Here is a 25,340-nt window from a genome sequence, read left to right on the forward strand (position 1 = left end):
GCCCTGAAAAGGCCACCGCCCGCGTCCTCGCAGCCCGTGGGACCTGTCAGGGCTGTGGAATCTCCGCCTTTTCTGGGATCCACGTCTCCCAGTGCGGACGATGCCAGGAAAATAAAGGCGGGATTAGAAGACGGGAAAATGAGGGAAAGCGCGCCCCGGCGAGCAGAACGCCGGGCGGAACCGGCAGGCAGGCGGCTCGTGCCGTGTGGACCCACGCGCCTGGGAACACAGGGCCCCGGAGTCGCTGCTCCTCTCTGACCCTGGAGGGCGCGTGAGCGGCAGCCCCCGAGATCTTGTTTCCAGTCGTGGAAAACAGTGCCCCCGCTCAGAGGCGAGGCTTTACCCTCCGCAGACCCCACCTGCGTGAAGCGCGCCTCCAGTCCGGTCAGAGGAAAGAAGGAAATCGACTGCTGTGCGCGCTATTGCGATTTTATGCGCACAGGACATTTAACGTAATGCCTTCTTGTCTAGGCAAATCCTTTTATATGTAAGAACTTTAAGTTCATTATGTTCTGCAAAGGGCTCCTAGGAAAGTACTTTGGAGAGCAAATAAGAACACTGCTATGCGTTGCCCTCCAGCTTTCTTATTAGTAGGCCCGATGCCCATTTGGTGTTAATTCACAACAGGTTAGCCCCCTCTCATAGCAGCCCTGTTACGCAGACGTCAGCGGACGCCGCCGGAGGTGAGCGGTGTGATGGAAAGTGGCCGTGCCCCTGCCGGACCCGACACCCGGCGCGCGGGCCGCAGCATGAGCCGAGCGCTGTCCAGCGTCCTGAACCGCGCAGCGAGCAGGTGGGTCCAGGCCCCCAGGCAGCAGCGGCCCAGCAGCTGGGCAGAAATGCCCGCTGCGAAGGGGCGCCCCTAGAGTCTTGTCCTGGAGAGGAGAAAAATGGCTTATTCCAAAAGACTTACAGCGACATTCAGACTAATCTCTGCTTTAACATGCGGAGACAATTTGTCACTTCAGTCTGTATGGATGCCTAGCGGACCCCTAAAGCTTCTTCCCCTAAAAATGTCAGGTTCCATGTAAGCAGTTCCTCTAGAAAGCGTTAAACAACACGTGGCTTTAAAATGGTCTGAATCAAATATTAGAATGTGTAAAATTTTAGGGTGAATCTTCCCTTCGACGCCGAGAACAAGCGCCTTGCTCACACAGGCTGGGGTCGCCTCCCGATCGGGGCCCCCAAGCGCTGCGGGTTGTCTGGCCCCCAGCTGGTTAGAGCCGCACTGGCTGCGGGTTCATTGTAAGAAGTGGTGGCTTTCTGTCCCGGTTTGGGTATAGCCCAAGTGACTTTTTTAGCATCGATGATAGAAAATTATTGAAAGTGATCTAAGTCTATTTGACAGGGTTGGTGATACTTTAAAAAATGAACAGATTACTGAGCGTGCTCGGAGACAGGGGGTGTGGCAGGGATGGGGGGAAAGTGCAGGGGTTTTCACATCCAAAACGGGGAGGGGAGCGCGCGAGTGTGTCGTACACAGAGGTCGTGATCCTTACCTTCCAGGGCGCCCGTGACATCTCCGCGCCACGAGCCAAGAAAAACGTGTTCTGCTGGCTCTGCATTCATTATTGTTCAGGAGTTTCCAAGTAAGAATATTTAGGAAATTGTGCTCATTCTATAACCTTCTATGAGAAAAAAATGTAAGACACTAAAGGGTAACACTGACTCACATTCATCTGATTTTAGGAAATCTAAGAAAATTCTGTTTAATTTGTATAATCTAAATACTTCATGTTTACCTACTCTTAGCATAGCAATATTTAAATGATAAGATATTGTTTTGATTGGGTACCTCCAGCTCCTTGGAATAACACAATCCCTCTGTCATTAAACGGGAGATAATTCCATCTCTGGAACTCAGCCAAGACAAGCTCTTTTCTTTTTCTTTTTCTCTCTTTTTTTTTTTTTTTTTTTTTTTTGTTCAGTGAAACAGACCTACTTCTCTCACCATGTAATGGGGAGGCTTGCCAAGCTCTTGGTTGGAGGAATCACGCGTCTTCGCGCTTATTCTTTTTGAAAGGGCTTAAAATGCATAAAATGCAAACCCCAGCGCCTCGGTTGTCCGCCTGCACCCCCTCCCGCTGCTTGCAGGCCGCGACGTCAGCAGGATCGCAAGTGTGAGGTTGCTTCAGTGAACATTCAACGCTGTCGGTGAGTTTGGAATTAAAGTCAAAACCATCGACCGTTGATTGTACCCTATGGCTAACCGTCACCGACTGCACGGTCCCAGGACACGCCGCAGACCGGAGACCGAAGCAGGACGCGCCCGGACGTCCCTTCCCGAGCGGAGACGGTGCGTTTCGAAAGGTCACAATCAACATTCATTGCTGTCGGTGGGTTGAAGTGTGTGGACAAGCTCACTGAACAATGAATGCAACTGTGGCCCCGCTTTGACCGTTGCGGCCCAGACGCAGGCCGGCTCCGAGCGGCGCGTCCGCAGTGAGAACGCTGCGCTTCAGTTTCCCGGGGTTATTTACTCTGTGTGTGTCATTCGATCAGATTCCAATGAAAAAGGCACTAGTTTAAACAGGAGTGATATTTCTCTGTGTACTTAGAACACCTCTGTATGTTATAAATAGAGGACTTTTGAAAAGAAGGTTCACAGTTTGTGCGTGGAATCTGTATGGAACCTGTCACACAAGGCTGCTGCAGAGGGGAAACAAACCAAACCAAAAACAAAACCCAGGCGCGCCTGGGAGTCAGAGATACCGCCGCGCGGAAGTAGCCGTCCTCCGCATCTTTTGTTAGATTTCCCGGTCACCTGGGACTAGAAACTCCAGGTAATGGTGTCATTCTGCTGCTCCGGGGGGTGGCTGACGCCAACAATGCTCCCTCTTGCTACGGAATTGGCTTAGGAGGGAAGAAAATGTATATAAATAACTATAACGGTCAGATGACTTATGAGAGTTGGAGAGCAGATTGATTTCTCTAATTAAACTCCACTTCCAGGGAAAAGTTTCCCCACTTCCTTTGTGTTCTGCCTTCCAGGACCCTGGTGGGTGTCGCCAGATTTCCAACCACAGCCTGTTAATTACCTCGCTATTCATCAAGACTTTTAAAATGTTTGTAAACTCTGAATCAGTGAGTCTATCTCTGTGTAAGGCAGGCATGTATGAAGATGGCCAAAGCAACATTATTTTTAAAAATGCAGTAATGGGAACAGGCTACCGCAACGAGGAACAGGGCGGGGAACGATGACAGGACTACCACAGGGACGGCGGGGGCCTGCGCCGGTGACGCCACGCTCAGGCAGCAGGTGACACACACCCCCCACCCCCCGCCCCCACCCCCCGCTTCCGCAAGCAGCAGCCCCGGGGACGCGAGCCGGCCTCGCTCAGCCTCGGCGTCCTCACCCAGCAGCTGCGGGAGAGTGCTGTCCTCGGTGCCAACGGAATAGTTCATGTCACGACGTTCCCATGACGCCTGGCACTTCGTAACTATTTCGTAGTGGTGGTAAACTCTAGCCTGTGTATGATAGGATCTTAGGGTATAAAAATGATGATGTCTATTTAACTCAGTGCTGGGATGTTGGTCATTTTTCCTTCCTTGGTTTGGTTTTTACTGGCTTTTGTTTTGTTTCATACTGACAACATATACCTGGAGTCCCAGAAGACTCTAGGTGTTGATTGAAATAAAGAATCATGTCCCAAATTATGCTTAACTGTTATCGATTGCAAAAAGAAACAAACTTACATAGGTTTGTTATTTACTTACTTAAATGGACACAGTGACCTAGATACGGCCTCCCTGAGTCCTCACGAGGGCGGCCGGGGGAGGGTGTGCCGATTTGAAGACGGGGACCTGCCTTCACGGACCGGCAGGCTGAGGGCCCCAGACCGCCCCGCCCGCTGCACGGGCACTCTTGAGAATTTAGACTTTAATGATAAACGATTTCTCCGAAAAGGAGCAATGGTATCTTCTTTTCAAAGCAACAGCTCGGTCCAAATTAACTTTCACTGGAATTAGAATAAAATATAAAGACATGGTCTGAGGACAAAATATATACTCCCAGACTCCGTATTTAGAAGGATGACTATATGATTAACGTGATTTAAGACCTCTTCTTTTTAATCAGAGAAAGACCTCTGAAAATTAGAGCTTTTGCCTGTTTCATTTGCTGCTCCAGCCTGGCACCAAGAGCAACGTCGGATACATGATTAGGGCTCGATAAATACGTTCAGCGTCTGAGGCAGGAGCGCGTCCTCTCAGCCGGAGCGCCTGTAAGGACCGACCCCTGTAACTACGCTGCGGGCCACACGCTCGGGGGGCCGCGCGGAGGCTTATTGAAAAGGCAGGTTTTCTGCTTGCGTCCTGGTTGGTTGGTAGAAAACTGCAGCCACAACAGTGGCAGTTATTTCTAGCCTAGCATTTACTTACATATTTACCGTCTATGAATTCAACTACTGTATTTCCCCCAACCTACGAGACCATTCATGGTAAGACCGACCATCCTCGCAGGAAGCAGTGAGAAGAGGAAGAATGAAAGCAAGACCCCTGACCATTGCAAACGTAAAATGCCGTCCGTTCCAAGATGCATTCCAACGCCAGAGACGTTGAAATGTAGGCGTCTCGGAGCCTGGGGCGCACAGTGTCTGTCCCCAGAACTCCGCCTTCGATGGGTGGCGGCCTTCGGTCCAACAGCAGAGACAATTGAGCCTGAAAAGGTAACACAGGTGAGAGGAGCGAAGGAAGGGTCTGGGAGCGGCTTTGACGGTTGACCCCGCCCGGAACCGCGACCGAGAGGCGTGGTTCGAACTTTACAAGCGTTTACAAGATTTTCAAGGGTTATTTTGCCTGTAAATAATTTTTATCTTAGAGGCTGACTTTAAAATCTAAGGGTATGAAAGGTAAAATCTTCAGGTAAGAAAATTCCTCCTCATAAACAGATTTTTCTTATTTCCTAAGATTATATATTAAAGCTGGTAAGAACAGCTACCATGTATTTAGCAGCCAAATTTGTATTTTTACTAATCCTTTCTTTTACTTCCCACAAAGCCACAGGCAAGCCATTACAATTGTCATGGATCTTAGTCACAGTTTCCAAGTCCCTCCCCTCCCTGGGGACAAATTCCCTCCTCCGTCCCTCTCTCTCTAGGAAAACAGGTCCTGAATCTTCTCGGAGCCCTTTCCACCCACCCCTCCGTGTGCAAATTTTCCTGAAAAATCACCAGGTCATAAGAATAAAAGATGCCCCTCCGCTCAGTGCCCGAAAGTCCCGGCGTCCTGGACACACGGCTTGGCCCCTGTGCCGAGAGCCATCGCGGGGGCGCCAAGCCACACAGGGGCGTGTCGCTAGGACGACCGGCCTCTGCGCTCGCGACACGCTCTCCTCAGGCAGCCCCTCCGGCTGGGTAAGTGCTAACAGGCGCAGTGCGGCGGCGGGAGGGGCTGTGGTTTACAGGTTAAAACTAGACGCAGAGCGGCGCTGCCCGAACACAGCAGGAGAGACGGAAGGGGCGCGGTGGCCGCCGAGGCGGGCCAGCCCTCCCACGCGCCGGCCCAGACGCGCGCTTCCGCGAGTTCCCTTAGGGTTCTTGGGTCCAGGGTCCACACTCGTCACTGAGAGGCACTTTCGGAGCGTAACACACAGAACCTGTCAAAGAATATACAGGCCCGTGGAAATGCGTGTTCGAAGCGTGGGGTTTGCAGCCACGACAGAGTTCTGCATCAGATGCCAGAGCGCCTCGTGGAAAGCCAAGTAGAGTAACTTAATGCCCACTAATGACATTTGTAACTTTTCAGGCGACTATAATAAGAGCGATCGGATCGCAGGCTTCAGGGTGTACTGTGGTCACCTGGGCACTTCGGAAAGACACGCCTGTGCCCCCGGACAGCACCACACAGCTGGCCACACACACGGCTGGAGAGGTCAGAGGCAAGGCGGGCAAACCCCGCCTTCTCCAGAGCGTCCCACGCCTTCTGCAGCCCCGCGCACCGACACAGCAGTTAGGATGGAAACATCTTTGTTAAATTAAGAACGTCTGTTGTTGCCTGACCGTCTGAGACTTAAACCACTGCAGGGCCGGGGTGGGGGGCGCGAACGAAGCTCACAATGTGCACTTTCTTGATTTGGAATATAAAGTCATGAAATGACAAGCTGTTGAGTCTTCCATTCACCGAGTGTGTGGGGGGAGCCTCTTTATTTACGGGCTCTCTGTTCAGCACTCGGGACACCGTGTGCGCGCGGTCCCCGCCTCCTGGGAACTTGGTCAGAGGGCAGAGAGAGCTATTCTTCGCACGGTTACAGAGTTAGAGACGGAAAGGGCTGCGAGCAGAAGGCCGGCCGCCGGAACTTTCAAAAAGACAGAACAATCAAAGCGGAGTCTTAGTAACTTGAGGAGCAAGAGAACACACCCGAGGGAAGGGATTTGCTCGGCCGCCCCCCGCAGGGACAAGTCTTAGGTTTTTAAGGGCGAGACGGGGGCTTTCTCGGCGATGGGCTACATAAGGGCTGCAACCGGCTCTGGGCAAGCTGATCCGCGCTTCCAAGCTCCGCAGGATCGGGCGCAACGCCGGGGCGCCGGTCCGCAGAGGGCGTGTGCTGGGGCCCGGGGGCAGCTGGGCGCGCCGGGATCACCCAGAGCCCACGGTCTTCACGAGCTTCAGCTGGTGAGAGCCGGCAGGGGAGAAATGCAGGTTTGAGATCGTGCAGGCAAGTGCTGTAGCTGCCGTAGAGAATTTTCCATTTACAGATGGAAAAGGTAGCTGGGGGGGCGGGGGGTTGGGGACGTGAGGTTGGGGACGGGAGACAAGGACATCCCGGGAGAAGGGAATAGCACGTCCCGGCACGAGGACTGAGGCGAGAAAGGCCATCGGGGACAGGAGAGAGGACTGCGTGACGTGGCTGGAACTCAGGGTCGTCAGAGAACGTGCGAGCCAGGTTGAAATGTGGGCCTGTGAGCGAGGGGAACCCGCGGCGGGGTTTTAAAAGAAAAGGTGGGAGCGGGGGCTGGAGGGTGGCGGGGTGGGGGGTGCTGACATGCGTTTCCAAAACCTTGCTCCGGGGACAGCGCGAGATGCAGCGAGGGGCTGGCTGGCTGAGCCGCGCGCACGCTGCCGAGGAGGCAGTTACCGTCCAGAGGAGACGACGGAGTGAGCGGAGGGAGGCGGTCAGCCTGCGGGTGCGGGCGGTTCAGCAGGGAACGCCAGCGACGGGCGAGGAGGGCGCGCAGCAGGGGCGCCCGGGCACCGCCCTGCTCCCTCCGGCCGGGGCTTTCTGTCTGGGAGATGCGGTCCTGGGCCGCCCCCACCTGTGTTTTCCGTCTGGTGGTCCTCTCTTGTGCTCCTGCGTCGCTGTGTGGGGAACACCTGCTGTGTCACGAGGTCGTGCGTGAAGGCTCACGGGGACACGGGGACACGGGACAGGGACTCTGCCCGCAGTCTCCCCGGGGGTGGCAGGGGGCTGGCGGGCTGGCCCGGCACCTGGCTGTGCCCCCCGAGCCGCCGTGCCGAGCCCCTGGCCGAGCCCCACGGCGACTGCGAGGCAGGAAGTCTTTGGTCTTTCACGGGCTCGAGTGCAGGGCGGCTGGTGACCCCGCTGTAGGCGGCTGACGTGGGGAACGTCCTGGGGGAGCTGGTTGCCCCTCCTGTGACCCTTAACTAAAACCTCCCTTGCGTCCTGCCCACCTTTGCAGTGTGCGCCCCCTTTCACTTTCCTTACTGCGTAGCCTCTTAACATGTCATTTTTCACAGAGATTCGTGTACCGATAGACAGCATAGAAAACGTAAACGGGGTGAGCAGTTTTGAGAATGGCCGAGGCGTGAAGGACAGGAGCGAGATGCGCTTTGAAACAGCACGGTTACGAGGCCCGGAGGGGCTCTGCTTCGGCCAGTTCAGCCCCTTTAAAGAACACACACAGTCCAAGTCCCAGAAGTATGCTTGTCCTTTCTGTTTTGTGAATTCTCAGTCATTTTTGGGAAAAACTCTGGCTGCGCTTACTAAAGGCAGGGACTCCGCCTTCGGGTCTCGCCGCGATCACACAGGGAGGGGAGAAAGACCTTCCAGTGTCTCCTCCGCGGCACTGGACGGTGGCAACATCGGGAGGTGCTCTGGGCGGACCTAGCACATGAACATCTGGGCCGCTGGATACCACGGGGCCCCAGCTCCAGGAATCCCCGCCAGCCCCGCCCAGGCGTTTCTGAGAGGGTCCCGGGGCGCTCACACAGCCCCCAGACGCCTCGGTGCCGCCGCCGCCTCCCTTCTGTGGACTCACTCTGTTCCCGTGCAGCGTGACAGCTCCCTTCGTGGCAGGTAGTCCCCACCCCGCAGCCCCTCTCCGGCGGGCACAGCTGCCTCCTGTGGACAGAGCCATCCCTGGCGACCGCCAAGGCAGCAGCGTGCCACTGGTCAGTGGCCCCAAAGGCCTGTTTCCCTCATATCAGAGAGAGCCGGAACGGAACGGTTCTTTCTGTCTATTCAGAGAGTCCAACACAGATCTGTGAGGTGAAGCCAGTGGCTCATCTGCAGGGGGAGCATCTTGCTAGGTGAATTCAGGGCCGCCCCTCGGAATTTAGTGAAGGTCGTATAATTGGGCCACGCCTGAAGAGTCCTTTAAAACAAGCAAAAAGCAAAAACCCCAAACTTTTCACCCCCCCCCCCCCGTTCTACACCTTGTTATTCCTGGGAGTCTCTGGGATCTGTCACGTGGCTCCCATAACAATCTGCTCTCTCTGGCCCCTCCTGTCACTGTCAGCCGGGAAGGTTCTGGTGTCGTGTCCAAGGGTGCCAAAGCTACATGACTTGACTCTGGCCTGACAAACTGGTGCTAAACAGAAGCCATATGGCTCTCAGGAGCGCCGGGGTGGGGGTGGCGGCTGTCCCCCTTTCCTGCCCTCTCTCACTCATAGCTCAAGGTTTCCGAGTAAAAAGGAAATTCCTCCAGGCTCTGCCTGTGGTCTTTCTCCCCAGAAAGCCCAGGAGTGGCCGAGGGTCTAGCAGGGGACTCCCCTGGGTAGGCGCAGAGCGCTGGCCACCCATCGGCTCCCAGCTCGCAGGACGACCACAGCGAGGCGGCCCCAGGCGTTTGTCGGCTGCCAGAGTCCGCCGGTTCCCCGCTGCACATTCCCTTCTCAGACTGGCTTTATCTTCACACTCAGGAGTTCTCTGCGCACTGCGTGCCACGACCTCGGCGCTGCCGGAACACACCTCTCCCTGCTTTGCAGACAGGGGGACCGAGAGTGACCCATAATGTGCCCAAATTCCAAAGACTTAGGACAGAACTCTGGTTGAACCAGGCAACATAAACCAATCAACAATCAAACCTGATTGGCTAAGGAGGCAGAGTCATGTACATCCATGACTGCTGATTGGCTAGGAGGCAGAGTCATGTACATCCATGACTGCTGATTGGCTAGGAGGCAGAGTCATGTACATCCATGACTGCTGATTGGCTAGGGGGCAGAGTCATGTACATCCATGACTGCTGATTGGCTAGGAGGCAGAGTCATGTACATCCGTGACTGCTGATTGGCCAGGGGGCAGAGTCATGTACATCCGTGACTGCTGATTGGCTAGGGGGCAGTCATGTAAATCCGTGACTGCTCCAACTGAACTCTGGCCATTGAGAGTGTGGGAAGGACCATGTTCCAGAAAAAAGGCGGGAGGAGGTGCTGTTAGATGCCTACAGAGAGGAGGGGTCTCCGGGCACAGGAAACCTCCCAGATGCTATGGAAGGCAGAGGACTCCCAGGGGACACCTGCTGAGCGGTTTATAAGTCGCGTTTGAGGATGCGCTCTTCTCCACAGGCAGCAGGGATGTCTGTTCAGATGGTGTAACTTGAGGTGAGCAGAGTCAGAACCGTGTTCACTCTCCATCCTGCTACGGAGCCGACATTTTCCGCAGCAGCTGCTTAGCGTTTGGTTTAGGTGAAGATCTTCCCAATGCAAGGCCCGGTGAGTGCCAAGGAGCTCTAAGCTACCCCGTTGCAAACAGTTCCTGACTCCTCTCATGAGTTTCCGAAAGGAGCCGCGCGGTCAGGGGCGGCTCGGACGGAAGGGGCCGGTCTGAAGAGCGTCCGGACGCCCGTGCGTGCTGCCGGGCCCGGGAAGCAGCAAGGAAAGCGCGAAGGGCAGGGACTGCGGAGACCAGGATCCTCGGAGAGAAGGGCCCCGGGACACAGGGGGCTGCCGACCCCCGCACACCGTGGTGAGACGGCAGCTTTTAGAGTTCGAGGGTCAGCTTTGAGCGGCAGCGAAGTCGGGCAAGCTCCTTCACGCTTTGCTGCTTGTTTCCTCGCCTCTGAGCACCAGGTGGTTTTCCCACTGACCTCCTGGGGGGCGCGGCGCGCTCACGCACAGGGTGTCTGATATAAACACTGGGCCTCGCGCACAGGGAGACCGCAGGCTGACTGATCGCTGTTAGAGGAGTCTCAGGCCCTCAGGGGCAGCAGTGGAAAACCCCGGGGGAGGGAGGGAGTTCAGGTCCGAGGGGTTCCGGGGGCCACGTCTGCGCCGTGTTCCACGCCCATGGCCAGGCTGCGTGACGGCAAAACTGGCCCAGGCCCTCGGGGCCACAGGCTCCCCCCACAGGCTTCGAGGTGGCATTCGGAAGTTCTGCCATGCTGTGGGGGCGATGCCTCGCGAGACAGCATAATGCAGACATCACCGTTTCACGTAAATGAAGTCCTTTCTCCCCTGAGTTTACGCAATAGCTACTTCTAACTAAAATCCAAGCATGGCTGTCACTAAGTCAATCAGTGGGAACTGGGCTTAGTTCCTTCCTTCCTTTTAAAGCTTCATAAAATCTACTCTTAAAAGTGTGTCTTAGTTGATTTTAAATAGAGTCATTGGTAAACCACTCTCAAGAAATGATCTTAGACCATGACAACACTACAAATGTGTTCGTAGTTAAGAGTCGCCGACAGGTCGCCCTCAAAAATCCCATGACTTGCTTTCACTTTTCTGGCCTAAAGTTGGTCTAAATTTTTTGCGGTGGGCAAGGAAGTGCTTTTCTCTTGTAACCCAGATTTGCAGCTTTTATGACAATTCCAACAGCTGTAGCTGCTCGTTTAAGTTTGCAGGGTTTGAAGGGATCAACCTGGGTTTGAAGTCAAAGAGTTTGTTGTAAATCCAATGTCTACTAATTATTAACTTTTTATTAAAGCACCGTTAACCTGCCTGATTCCATGAGCTTCAGATGTCTGACATTTATGTATCTTACGAAGTGGTAGCCACGCTAAGCCTAGTAACCATCTCTCACTGTACAAAGTTATTCCACTGTTATCGGCTGTCTTTCCTACGTTAGACATTACGTCCCCGCGGCTAATTTATTTTGTAACTGGAGGTTTGTACCTCTCAGTCCCCTCCACTGTTTTCGTCCCTCCTCCCTGCCCTTCCCCTCGGGCAACGCTGCATTTGTTGTGTCTGGGGGTCTCTTTCTGTTTGGCTTTGTTTTGTTATACTTGCATATAAAATTACTTTCTTATTATAGACCTGCTATTTTCTCTTTGGACGTACAAGACCTGCCGTTTGGACTCCCTCGACTCGTGGCAGCGGCCGAGGAAAACCGGCGCGATGTTTACGGGGACAGCTGTGACACGGTGTCATTTGTTTTCTCGTCTTAAGAATGATGCAAATCCCTTCTCCTCTTGCCTTGACCTACTGAGCTGCCACCCGACGTGGACCGCGTGGTGGAAATCGTCTGGAGCCCACGGGCGAGAGCCGGGAGCTTGGGACGGCCTCCTGCCTCCGCTGCCTGAGACTGACCGCAGGGTCTTTGCCCCTGCGCCTCAGTTTCCTCTGGCGGAGGCAGGGCCAGCGACCGCCCCCGTGCCAGAGGGTTGCTGTAATCATTGACTGGATCTTCACTGAGAACTATTATGTTTGCTATTAAGCCTCCTGTAGAACTTTGACGAGAGAAATGAGGTGTTAAAGATTCTCCAATGGTTGTTATTATATCCCAAGATACGCGGCTGGAACTGCGCTACGGGCGTTGTGTGCAATGCACGGCTTCCCCTTGCCTCCCCGTTGCCCAGGAAGTTGAGTTCCTCACTTTCCATTTCTCCCAACGGAACGTTTCTGGGGGAGGGGGTGGTTCATGGAAAGTACTTTTCTTACCTCCAAGAAGCATGTTGCGAACTAGCCTAAGTTGATCATTTCCTATACAGCACTTGGACACTCTCTGCCATGTTTTTACTTACCTGTCTTTATATTTACAGCAGTCCTCTGATGTTAGGGAGCTAACTATTACCACTTGCTTTTACAAAAGTAGAATGAGTTTGAGAGAGAAGTTTTAGTGGAAGGAAGGATAGAAATTCTCTCTTCTGTCTTAGTCTCGTGTGTCGTCTTCTGGGCCAGTCTAAAAGGAGAGGAAAAATAACAATGTTTTCTTAACCAGTAAACGGGCGGGGGGGGGGGGGGGGGGGGGGGGATCCTCCTTTAGTCTATCCCAGGAAGAGAAACACAGGAAGAAAGAATGAATCTCCTTTCAGAGTTCTGGAACTTTTCTCTTGGACATTAAAGTCTCCTCATAGCTCCTCAGGCAAACACAGAGTCGATTATAAAAGTGAGAGCCAAATGAACTAACTATGGATAAGTCCTTTCTCCCCAGAATCATCATTCATAACTCCTTCTCTCACCGGCTAAGGACTGAAGGAGACGCCAAGGCTACCAACGAACCCTGTAATCAATCTTCACAAGCAACGTTGGGGCAGAGGCATCTTAACTCACATATTTCACGTCTGCATCATGATTTAGTGTCAAAATGAAAAGTTAAAATACTTTTAGAGTGAAATAATTTTGGCAGATTGCTAGTTTGAGAGATTGCCTCACATTGTCTTGTAGAGGGTAGATGTTGCAGGACAGTGTGTTGAGCTTCAGAAAAAAACAAAAACAAAAAAACGCAAACACACACACAGCCCAACCACAACCAAAAAACCCAAACACACACACACACACACACACATCCCCCGACCTACAGGTGTTCTCGCTTCCCTGGAAGCTAAAGGAAATCACTACCTTCCTATCCATTAAGATTAAGCAGGAGGACAAGGTGGGGTTTAGCCGGTCCTCTCCGAAGGCCCGCGTCCCTCTGCCTTCTCTTCCTGCCCGGCTGAAATGCCGATAGGATGACGCGTCAGAAACAAGGAAACAGGTGAGTAAACCCCAGGGCAACGTTGAGCCGCCGATTCACCTCCAATCGCCTGCCTCTCCACTTCTTATTCTCATAAAATAAATGAAAGAATGAGTTCCATTTGCCCAGTCGAGTCCTTGGGCCAGTGCGGATCCGAGCGGAAATGGACCCCAGGCACGTTGCGAAGGGGTGGGGGAAGCCTGGTGGCCGCGTCGGATAACGCGATCTTCTGTCTTCCCGTGCGGTGTGTCCGCATAACCTCTAATGCAGACTGGAGGTCACAGAGTTCAAGCACAGGGGTGTCCCACAACAGGGTGGGAAGTGCAAGCCTCTGTGAGCAGGGGGTGCTCCCCCGTGGCACCGCGTGGGGCCCGGAGCCCACCGTGCGACCCGGACCAGACACGCCTGTCGGCCCAGCCGGGCTGCTCTGCCGGTCGGCTCGGGGACCCCGCAGGGCCGCGGCGTCGCAGGCCCGATGCGCCATGGAGCAGCCGGGAGTGCGTCCCCCGGCTGGGCCTCCAGCCTCGGACGTCGGGGACCACCGGACACACAGCCTGGGAAGCTCTGCGTAGCGGCCTGGAGCCCCGAGCTCCTTCCTAGGCCGGTTTCTGGGGAGAGAAAGCAAGAGACACTAACGTGAAGTTGGTCTGTTTGCCCAAGGAGTTTTCTCGCTCTTTAGATTCCTCCCTGGCCACCCGCCAACACGCACACACTTTTGGAGTCGGCAGCCCTCTTTTGCATTCTTTCCTCTTCACGCTGCTCTTATCGCAAGTGTGCCTTTCGTGGGGCTTGGTCGTGTTGCTCGTCACCCGTACCCTGACCCCTGCAGGTCCCCGGTCCTTCGCTCTTCCTTCCGACCCCGCCCCCTTCAGCTGGCCGGCTGCTCTCAGCAGACGCCTCCCGAGAACGAGCACTCGAGCACTCGCCACGAAACCTGGGACACGGGGGCCGTTACAGAAAACAGCTGCCCGCCAAACCCACTTTCAGGCGGCTATGACACGCGGGCACTTGGCCGGCTCCCGGAGACGCGCCCCTTGCAGGCGGGCGCCTCTCGCTCTTGCTGTCAAACGGACCCTTGTGAGGTTCTGCCGGGCGAAACGCCGGGCCAGAGACACCAAGAGGCGACGGGGGCCCGAAGGACGACTGGGGAAGGCGGATGGAAGAAACAGTCCGGCCAAAGGAAAGAACGGGGTGGGGGGAAGCCCCAGGGGACCGAGCGGGCCGCTGGTCTCAAGCGCTGGGAGGAACCAGCGTGGCCGCGGCTCAGAAGCGGGGAGAGGACGTTGCGGGTCAGGGAGGAGCTGCGCGGCACCCGCCCGTGGAGGCCGCTCGGAGACTTGGCCCCAACGTCCGGGCGAGGTGGTTGGCTGACCCGGACCTGACAGGGACCCACCTTCCAGGGCTGAGTCTGTGGGGCGGGGACGGGTTGGAGGAGGCAAGGCTTGCCGTGGTCAGGAGGTTGTGTCCTGTCACATCTGCAGGAGAAGTGGCAGGGATGTCAGTGTGACAGGTGAGTGTGCATAGGAGCAAGGAACAGTCTTCCGCTCCTCGGGGTGGGGACTGCGAGCTCAGGTTCCAGTGGGGACGCCGGGCTGGCGACGGTCCGGACGCCCGGGCCACGGAGACGCCCGGAGGCCACGCGGGAGGCTGAGCGTTTTGGGACAGGCAGCTCTGTGGCACAGGCGGCTGGCGGAAAGCGTTGGGAGGGGGACCCGCAGGCCGCCGCGTCGCGTCAGCCGTGTCCTGTCCGCCGGGCCCTCTACGCCTGGGCTCCGTGAAGCGACCGTGCCTTGGCCGGCAAGGCGAGCTCCGCGCTGCTTGTAAAATTTGAGCTGTATCGTCGGGCGGCGCTGGCGGAGGACGGAGACAGCAGGAGCCACGGCCTTGGAGAGCCCCCCGAGGTCAGGGATGGAGGCTCCCGCGGAAAACTCAGCGATTCCTTTCTCCGCCTCCGACCGGACCTGGACGAGAAGGCCGGCGCAGGGAGAGCCCGAGCCGGGCCGTTTCCTGGCAGAGCGGGGCAGCCTGGCCAGACCCCGGACGCACCCGCCGCGGGGTCGCCTCGTGGTGTCGTGCTGTGGCCGCTGTTGTTTGACGCCAGCCCGGCCCCCTCTGTCCGCGCCGCCTGCACCCGCCGGGAGCGCTGGGGCGCCCGCCAGCGCGCGCGGGTCTGCGCCCGGCGGCCTCCCTCCGAGTCCAAGTGGCGGCTTCTCGCAGCGAGCGCGTCGCCCCGTGGCCGCGCCCCCCATGACTCCGTTTCTCCAGCCGGGACCGTGGGAGTCACACACACGGGTCTGCTCGCCGCCTCGTCTAATCTCCCTCTCCGTCTTCCTGTTCGTGTGTGAGAGAGAAACAGTCCCCCATTTTCCCCACCCCCCACTCCCTGCCTCTAGCACCCGAATCCCCCTGTTCTCTGCGGCTTGATTTGTTTGGAGATTCCACATGTAAGTGAAATCATACAGCGTTTTTCTTTTCCTGTCTGACTTCACTTCACACACTATCCTTGAGGTCCATCCATGTTGCTGCAAATGGAAAGACTTCATTCTTTTTATGGCTGAAAAGTATTTCATGGCTTATATATATACAGCACAATATTTTCTATCCAGTCATCCATTTATAGACACTTAGACTGTTTCCATTTCTCGACCCGTGTAAATAATGCTGCAATGAATAGGGGGTGGAGCTATCTCTCCAAATTAGAGGACTTTTTTTCCCCCCCCAAGATAAATACCCAGAAATGGAATTGCTGGATGACATGGTAGATTCTATTTTTAACTTTTTGAGGAAGCTCCAAACTGTTTTTCCTAGTAGTTACACTACTTTCCATGCTTATAGACATTGCAGAAGGGTCCTTTTTCCCCCTCTATTCTCACCAACACTTGATATTTGCTGTCTTTTTGATGAGTCATGCTAGAGGCTGTGCGGTGTTAGCGCCCTGGGGTCTTAATTGGTGTTTCCATGGTGATTAATGATGTTGAGCAGCCTTTTAAGTACCTGTTGGTCATCTGTGTGTGCTTTGGAAAATGCTTGCTAAACAGATCTGCCAATTTTGTATTTTTATTATTTGGGAGTCGTTTGCTATTGAGTTGAACGAATTCATTATTTTAGATATTAGCCTATTTTTAGATATATGATTGATAATTATTGTCTTCCATTCAGTAGGTTGCCATTTATTTTGTTCATGGTTTCTTCACTGTGCAGAAGCTTTTGAGTTTGATGTAGTTGCATTCTGAGATAATTTTTGTGTCTGGTGTAAGAAGCTGGTCTAGTTTCATTCTTTTGCATGTGACCATCCAGTTTTCCCAGCACCACTTACTGAAGAGACTGTCCTTTCCCCATTATATGTTTTTGGGGTTTTTTTTCATAATTTACCATATATTTGTGGATTTCTTTCTAGGCTTTCTATTCTGTTTCATTGATCTATGTGCTATGCCAGTACCACACTGTTTTAATCACTGTATCTTTGTAATATAGTTTGAAACCAGGGAATGTGACACCTCCAGGTTTGTTCTTTCTCAAGAATACTTTTGCTAGTCAGGATCTTCAGTGATTCTGTACAAATTTTAGGATTCTTAGTTTTAGTTCAGCGAAAAATACCTTCAAATTTTGATATGTATTACATTGACTCTATATGCTGCTTTGGGTAGTATGGACATTTTAACAATATTAATTTTTCCAATCCATACACATGGAATGTATTTTTATTTATTTGTGTCTTCTTTAATTTCTTTCATTAATGTCTTAGAGTTTTCAACATGAATGTCTCTCATCTCCTTGGATAAATTCACTCCTAGATTTTCTCAAGCTCTCTTTCTGATAGTTTATTATTTGTGTAAAGAGATGCACTAGAGAGTTATGTATTGATTTTTGTATGCTGAAACTTTACCGAGTTTGTTTATTAGTTCCAACAATTTTTTGATGCAATCTTTAGGGTTTTTTATATATAATACTATATCATCTGCAAATAGTTTGACTTTTCCCCTTCCAATTTGGATGCCTTTTATTTCTTTTTCTTTTCTAATTGCTTTGGTTAGGACACCCAGTACTCCGTTGAATAAAGTGGTGAGAGTGGATATCCTTCTTTTATTCCAGTCTCAGAGGAAAAGCCTTCAGCTTTTCACTACTGAATATGATGTAAGCAGCAGGCTGGTCATATACGGCCTTTATTATGTTGAGGTATGTGCCCTTTATATGCACTTTTTTGAGTTTTTGTCATGAATGGATGTTGAGTTTTGTCAAATGCTTTTTCCTCATTTATGTAGATGATCATACAATTTTCATTCCTTTATTTTGTTAATGTGATGTATCATTTGACTGATTTGCAGGTGTTGAACCATCCTTGCATCCCTGGAATAAATCACACTTGACCACAGAATATGATCCTTTAATATATTGTTAAATTCAGTCTGCTAATATTTTGCTGAAGATTTTTACATCTATGTTTAGCAGAAATATGGGCCCATAATTTTCTTTTTTGTGTGGAATCCTTACCTGGTTTCGGTTATCAGGGTAATGCTGGCCTCATAAAAAGTGTTTGGAAGAGTCCCCCTCCCCCCCCCATTGCCTCCCCCCCAGCCACCTCCCAATTTTTTGGAAGAGTTCGAGGAGGATCGCTATTAATTCTTTCCTGAATGTCTGGTAAAATTCACCAGGGAAACCATCTGGTCCTGGATTTTGTTTGTTGGGAGGTTTTTGATCTTTGCTTTGATTCTCTGGAAGGAGGCACAGAATGTAAGGGCTGTTGCACGTTATTTTACAAGGAAAGAGGGAGGAGGGAAGAGCTAAGAAGAAAATAACGGTGTCAACACACTTACTGTAACAGTCTGAGGGTGACGCCTAGTTTTCCCAAGAGAAGAGAAGCTGGGAGGCCCCTCGCTGCACACGGACGCCGCCCCATCCTCACTGTGGCCGAGAACAGAGAACGACCCGTGCAGGGAGGCCCGTGTGCGCGCAGCCTCTGCGGTTTGTCTGGACGAGGCTCTCCTGTCCGACCCAGCAGGGGCAGGTACCTCCTCCGGGTTCCTGGGAACAGACCGAGGAGCTGTAACTGTGTTTCCTACATGCTTCATGCCTGTTTTCCTGCTGTGTCCGTTCTGTACATGACTCATTTCCAAACGTTTCAAAGGCAGGCACATCGCGTCACCGCTCCTTGCCGCATCGTCAAGTTCCTCGAAGAGGCCAGAGCTGCTAATGGAAACCACGCTGGACGGGGAGCCCAGCCGCCCAGGCCAGCGCTGCCCCCCGCTCCCCCGAGGCAGGAAGTGGGGCAAGCCCGCGGGAGCACCTGGGCGGCGGCTCGCTGGCCTGCGTGGGTGAGCACAGCGGATTCGAGGCTCTCTCGTCCTGTTCTCGTGGCTCCTGGGCGGGTGTGAGGGTCCCCGCTGAGCTCTGACGGGCGCCCCGCGGACGATAAACACACCGGCACGGTGGCCCTCGTTCCGGGGCTGTTCACAGAAAGGCCGAGAGGGAGGGAGAGGGCTGAGGAGGAGGGGCCTTTGCAGGCTGAATGCGGGACAGAGTGATGTTCTTTTGTCCTCGTGACCCTGAGTCTTGGGACAACATGGTGACACCCGGCAACAGGGGCATCAGCTTGCTCACACCCTCACACAGGGGGCGTGGCTTAACCCCCAGAAATGTGCTTTCTCACAGCTCTGGAGGCTACACGTCCAAAGGCAAAGGGTCGGCCGTGTTGGTTTCTCCTGAGGCCTCTCTCTGTGGCTTATGGACGGCTGCCTTCTCCTTGGGGCTTCACGTGGCCTTTCCTGTGTGTGTGTGCGTGTGTGTGTGGGTGTGTGTGTGTCTGTGTCCTGCTCTCTTCTTCCTGTAAGGACACTAAGCTGATTGGATCAGGGCTTAGCCTAAGGTCCTTACAGTAAACTTAACTGCCTCTTAAAGAGCCCAATCTCCAAATACAGTCCCCTTTGGAGGTGCTGGGGGTTAGGACTTCAACACATGAATTCAGGGGGATTCCGCACACAATACCAATCTCTCCTGTGAGGGCCACACGCAGAACCAGACCCTCTGTAGTCACCAGGACCATTTCTTTTCCATAAAAGCGTGCTTTATCCAAGTAGCTGGGGGCCTGGGTATGCAAATATTTGGTAAAACTAGGACTAACAGAAATATAGCCCCTCTATTTTTTTTTCCTTTACAGATAAGAGACAGAAAGGCATTCAAGATTAAAAAAAAAAATCAAGGTCAAAATTTGAAATGTAGGGAAAAAACGATGCAGTGAAAGGAAGAGAAGAGGGAGAAAGGAAAGGAGTGCCCCTCTGTGTTAGGACAGTTTAAGCGTGGCCCCACACAGCGCCCAAGAGGAGGCTGGGAGAGGTCAGCGAGCGCAGGAGGAGGAGAAAAGGCCACTTTGGCCCGAACATTTTCAGTCTTTCTCTATGAGTAATTCAAAGCCTCATTTGTTACTTTACAACCCCAGTTAACTTTTTTTTTTTATTCATGAAGATCTTAAAGAGTCTGAAAGGACAGATGAAACGCATTGTTTTTAAATGTTAATAGACAGCAAACGAGAATGGAACAAATTGGGGATTTTCTGAGCTGCCCCGGGAAAGGCTCCATGTCAGTGGCCGCCCGTCCCACCCACAGCCGTGTGGCCTGAATCGCCGGCCGGAGGCTGGGCCGGCCCCGGGGGCCCCATGCGGCCTCGGCACTGACCCGGGACCTTGGTGAGCCCCCGTCTCTCCGGCGGTGGCCCCCGCCCCTGGCCCATCTCACTGAACTACTCATATCCTACAAATCTGTGCCTGTTTGACTCCAGGAAGCAAAGCGGCCAGGCTTGCCTGACCTCATCGGTTTAATCTTAGAATATCTAAGCTGCTCAACAACCCATGTATCTTTATGCAAAAAAAAAAAAAAAAAAAAAAAAAAATTGGCTCAGCCAGCGCTGTTATTAGAGCCATGTGTTCCAGGCTGTGTCAGAAACGGTTAGTCGTCGAGGGTGACCGGGAAATGCGAACATGATCCACGGAAAGCGGCTGTGGCTAAGGAATCACCACGCGCCGCAGCTCCTGCTGTCCTCTGCGGCCTGTCGTCTTTGGGATCTTGACTCAGGAAAAAGCATTTTCCCCAGAAAACAACTAGTCAGGAGAGTCACGAATCCGTCAGGCAACCCAAGAGAGTGGGCTCGGGAAGGGCCCCCGGCAGTGTCTCGGGTGGCTCAGGGAAGCCTGAGCAGTCAGGAAACCGCGTCGCCAGCGGGGGCTGGGTCCCAGAGGGGGCCGTGGGCGGACCGTGTGTCGCACGAACCGCGGGCTTAGTGCCGTGCGCGGGTGCGGCTCTGGGCCTCCGGGACTGTCCCCAGCTGCTGCTGAGGGAGGTGGGACGCCAGGAGAAAGCGCCACTCACCGTAAGAAGGAAACCTCCGCAGCAGGTCTTCCTGTGGCCAGTTGGGCGATCCAGCAACAACGCTTCCCGGGGCGGGGGGCGGGGGGCGGGGAACTAACAAAGGCCGGGGCGCATCAGGTACCCACCCTGCTGCCATAACTTCTGACCACACAAACGCAGCACTTGATCCCTGTAACCGCCCTGCGAACTGAGTATAAGCACCATTCCCACCTAAGACCAGAGCGGGAGGTGGAGTAACTCCCTGAAGGTAGCACGCTCAGAGGGTGGGTGACCTTGGCCTCGGAGAGAGAGCTGAGATGGGACTTCGGGACGTCCTGCCTGTCCCACTTGGCACACAGACCCACTGAGTAGGATAAAGGGAGGTGTCTTCACGGGAGCAATGACAATAGGATCGGCTCCTGGCGGTCTCTTCTTTGATCCTTTTGCCATCGATGACGCCCCGGGGCTGGGAGAGCCCAGGTTTGAGCGCGGGCCACGCTTCCCACTGCCTGCGGGCGGCTGAGCAGTTCCTGGCATTTCTCTGAGCTTCCGTTTCTTATTTACTGACGGGAACAATGGTGTTTGTCTCTGACTCTGAACAATAGGAAGACTTTCTCATTTCATCTTCTCAGCGTTAGGGGGGTGGTATTCATCCGTGCACGTTGTTAAATCCATTTGACAGGTCAGCAAATGAGGAAGCGGCAACCTGAACTCAGCTCCGGGCTCTGTGAACCCCAAAGGCAGGCTTCCCCTTCTGAACGGGGTACTGAACGTAGAGCACGTTCTCTCAGTTTCTAAAAACTTCAAGGGATGGTGAGGCAAGGGGAAGTTCACGGTCCCTGGGGATATTTGTATGTGGGCGGAGACCGTTAGACAAGGAAGCAGCATTTAGGGACGTAGGAGGCACATGGGTCTCTTCAGAACCTGACTCACGACCACCCAAGATCGGGCTGGCCTCGGTTCTGACTCCTTGGGAGGTTTCGGGCTCTCCCATCGAAGTTCGTTCCCATAAGCCGAGCCCAGTCGTTAGAGCGTCGCAGGAACTGGACTTGGCTGGTCATTTCATGCTTGTGATCACCCCGAACTACTGCGCCCAGAGGACTATATTTACCACACTGTGAGCCGCTGACTCTGCGTTAGCTCCTCAAACTCACCGAGACTCCCTGAACGCAAGTCCGTTTCAAGTTCTGGGAAAGAGAGGACAACACTGCTACTTCCTCTGTGGATCTAGTTCCAGTCAGTAGTGTCACATCTGCGTGACTAAAAGCAACCTGGTAGGCTTCGCTTATTTCCCTATTCATAAGATATTATTAACCCTTGGGTGGTACAACTTGCTGTCACAAATGTCAAAAAAACCCTACATTTTGTGGAAGGTTCTTTCAGTTTTATCTGTCCTAACATAGCATCTGCTTTTCTAAAATCTGAAGTAGACCTGCAAGTTTCTGAATTTATACTTCAGCTACACCTGCTGTGCTGACTGACTTTATTTTTAAACTGAACATGTGACTAAATAAATAGAATACCCAGCTCGGAACACATCTTTTCATGGAATTTACCATTCTTACGCCAGCTGTTGCTTTTTGCAGGCATTATGAACTGATGGTCAGACGGAAGGTTAATTCAAGAAGAAACCAGAATTCTCTCGGAGCTATTTTATTGCAACGGTGTGTCTCGCTTCCATTGGTTTTGTAGACTTTAGTTTAAGCAATTTTGTTTTTGAAGAAGCAGGTCTCCCATGAGAGCTTTATTTTCTTTAATTTGCATTTGTTTTTATGCCTCGTCCTTGCTATTTTTATGCTCAAAGGCCCTTCTCGGTTATCATTTCAAATAAACAAGGGATCGACTTGCAGGAGTCGAATCAAAGAAGACGCATACACCTAGCTCTGAGCCACTCGCCGAGACGGGCCGCCCACATCGCTCTCATTTTTAAGAGACGAGAGGAGGACTCATAAAACAAACATGGAGGCTGGGCTTTTCCAGCAAATGGGGATTGTAGAGGTTCCTGACACCAGACATGACATCCAATACCCTTTGTGTTTGAACTTTCACTCCCAACAACCTGGGGTCCTGCTGGTCACTCCTCAACACAGAAAATAATCTTAAAACGGAATAAATTACAAGACAACACTCTAAGGTATCGGACAGCAACACACAGAAGGGGCCAGCCCTTGAAAGAAGGAAACACCCGGAACGAACCCGTGTGCACCTCTGGTCTCTGCCTGGAGGGACCATCCAGCCTGCAGCAGCCAGAGCTGGAGCCCAAGTCAGGGACCTCGGTCCACGCTGGCCAAAGAGCTGGGCTTGGAGTCGGGGCTGCTGAGGCTGCCGGGATTTTTTGGGGGGGGAGACATCGGGAGGGAGGGAACCACCGGGTTGAGAGGCCCGCAAAGCCTTCGTGGGCCCCGTCCTGGGTCCGTGGCTGAGAGCTGCTTTGTGGACACACCGGGCAGGACCCCTGCGTCCCCAGTGTAGAGTGGCCTGCGAGGCCGGGCAGCGACAGCAGGCCCGGGCAGGGCGGGGCAACGCGGCACCTCCGGCCCGGCCGCAGGGGCCAGCCACACCTCCAGGCCAAGGTCCACGCGCTGGAGTGAGGGCCAGAACGCAGACCCACAGTCCAAACCAAGGCCCTCCGTCTGCGGAAGCCATCACTTCCATTTCTGTCATTGTCATTTTGCGTACACTTCTTCACTTCTGCTTCATTTGAAAAATGACTCAGCTCTTCCTATACGCACCAGGGCAAGGGTGAGTGTGTTTTCAAACAAAATATATAAAGTAGGTAAATATATAAAATATAATATAGAAGTACTCATATCTAAATATAATACAGTAAAATTTGTATACAAAATGCAAAAAAATATTTTTTTTATGTTTATATATGTTATATAGCTTCCCGGCCTTTGTCTTCTTCGTGTCCACTTATTCACTATCTGCCCCCAAAATCCCAAAGCAAATCCTCGGCGCCACCATTCCAGATTCGAACTTGACAATGATTAGTCCAAGAGCACAGGCCCAAACGGGAATAAATACAGGCGGCAGGGGCGCCCGGCGGCTGTGGCCGGCAGGGACACAGCCAGCAGCCGAGCGGGGGGATGAAGCGCTGCGTGCTGCGCGGCCGGAGCGCGCACCCGCGCTCACCGCTGCTGTACCCCGCCCTGGAGAGGCCCCGCGTCCACCCAGCCTGCAGTTCCGCAGTGAGACGCATCCACCTGTGCTCTGACGCCCTGCCAACTTCATAATGTCATAAGCAGGTTGCCATGTTGAATTGATTGAAATTCTTAGCGCCATCACAGCACGTTTATTAAGCAGGTAGGCTCGGCCGTGGATGGTCCTTCGGGAGCTGCGCGGTGCGTCCCAGCAGAAGGAATTCAGTGACTCAGGCGTTGCTGTGGGAGCAGCGGGAGCATCTCTCGAGCTCGAGATCACATCCTGCCTTCTAAACGTTTTCAAAGCAGATGCTCTTACCATTCTACAGATGGGAAAACTGAAACTAATTTTGCATTCAGTAATAAAACCCGTATTTCTCAGATCCTGCCTGGAACGCACTGGCTTCCAGGAAAGCAGCGGTTTGAATTTAGATTTTCCAAAAGAGCTGGTTTTTGTTTGAGGCTTATATGCATCTGTTGTTGGCGAATTTCAAAAAGGCAAAGGCCTCTCTACACACAAGCTTCGTTCTGGCCACCGTATCGAGTGGCTTTTGCCGCCCTGGGGGGCGCAACTTGAGAAAAAAATGGAGTTTATTGATTTTTTATTTAGTGTAATGATTAGAGTTGAGTTGAGACACTCCTTACAACGCTCTAAAGTACAGCAATATATTTCAATAAAAGAAAAACAAAAACTAAAACCACATAGAAATCTAGTGAGTCGTAAGTATTATTAGAAACATAATCAGGGTTTGTTTATTTAATAAAGACACTTTCCTCAGTTTACCAAACTTCTATAATCTGGTGTTTTCTATTGAGACCTACAGAGTGTAAGTTTGAAAATTGAAAAATTCAAAAATTCTTTTGAAAAGGGACATCGATTAACCAGTGCTCAAACGCAGCATGTTCATTCCCCCGGCAGGAGCTGCTGCCTCGCCAAACTGGGGCGCCGCGTTGGGGCCTCAGCCGGTTCTTGGGTAACGCGCCGGTGGGGGCTGGGCCTATTCCATGGACATTTGCTGGTGAAAGTGGCGTTTTTGATGGTTACTGCTTCTTTTATCCTGAGAGCAACAGACCAAACACTTGCCCTGTCCAAACAGGCTCCCAAAAGCTGTGGACATTTTTGCAAATGGGCCCCCAGTCATGCAGATGAAGGGCAAGCCGAGTGCAGCGCTGAGGGTACCCGCGGGCCGGCAAGGCACAGGGGCCTGCGGGCAGGGGCCGCGGAGGGTGGCGAGGGGCCCATCCCCCCCATCCCCCGCGGGGCGTTGGCTCGATAGGATTTCATATCCACTTGTTTACAGCTTCAGTGAAATCGCTTGACTCCACGTGTTTATGACAAAGACAAAAAATGTTGCTTTGATGTTATCGGTCTTATTTGCAGCCCTTGACAAGCAGCAGCAGCTCCACTGCTGAGGGCCTCCAGGTGGGGCGCTTACCCACAAGGACGTGGGCGAAGCGTCTCTGGCCGGGGGACATTTAGACTGAGAGCAGGGAGTCTGGGAGGACCCTCCAAGGTATCCCTTTGGCCATGCGACCTCAGCAGACGCTCAGCTAACCCCGAAACTCTCCAAAGGCCCTTGGGGCGTTAATTAGCTCCTGCTTGGGCGGGGGGATTTCTTGCACACAGAGATGGGAAACCACCAACACCTCTGTCTTCGTTCCCTAGCAACGCGCCCTAGCAACGGGGGACTCTTACTTTTGTGCCTGCAGCTGGAAATCAGCTCGGGGTTGGGCACTGTCTCTCCCAAACCCCTCTCCTGCAAGAACGTTCAGCTCAGTTAAACTTG

The sequence above is a fragment of the Pteronotus mesoamericanus genome, unplaced genomic scaffold (assembly GCF_021234165.1).
Source record: "Pteronotus mesoamericanus isolate MK-2021 breed Mesoamerican mustached bat unplaced genomic scaffold, CSHL_Meso_final contig_347, whole genome shotgun sequence".
NCBI classification, from domain to species: domain Eukaryota; kingdom Metazoa; phylum Chordata; class Mammalia; order Chiroptera; family Mormoopidae; genus Pteronotus; species Pteronotus mesoamericanus.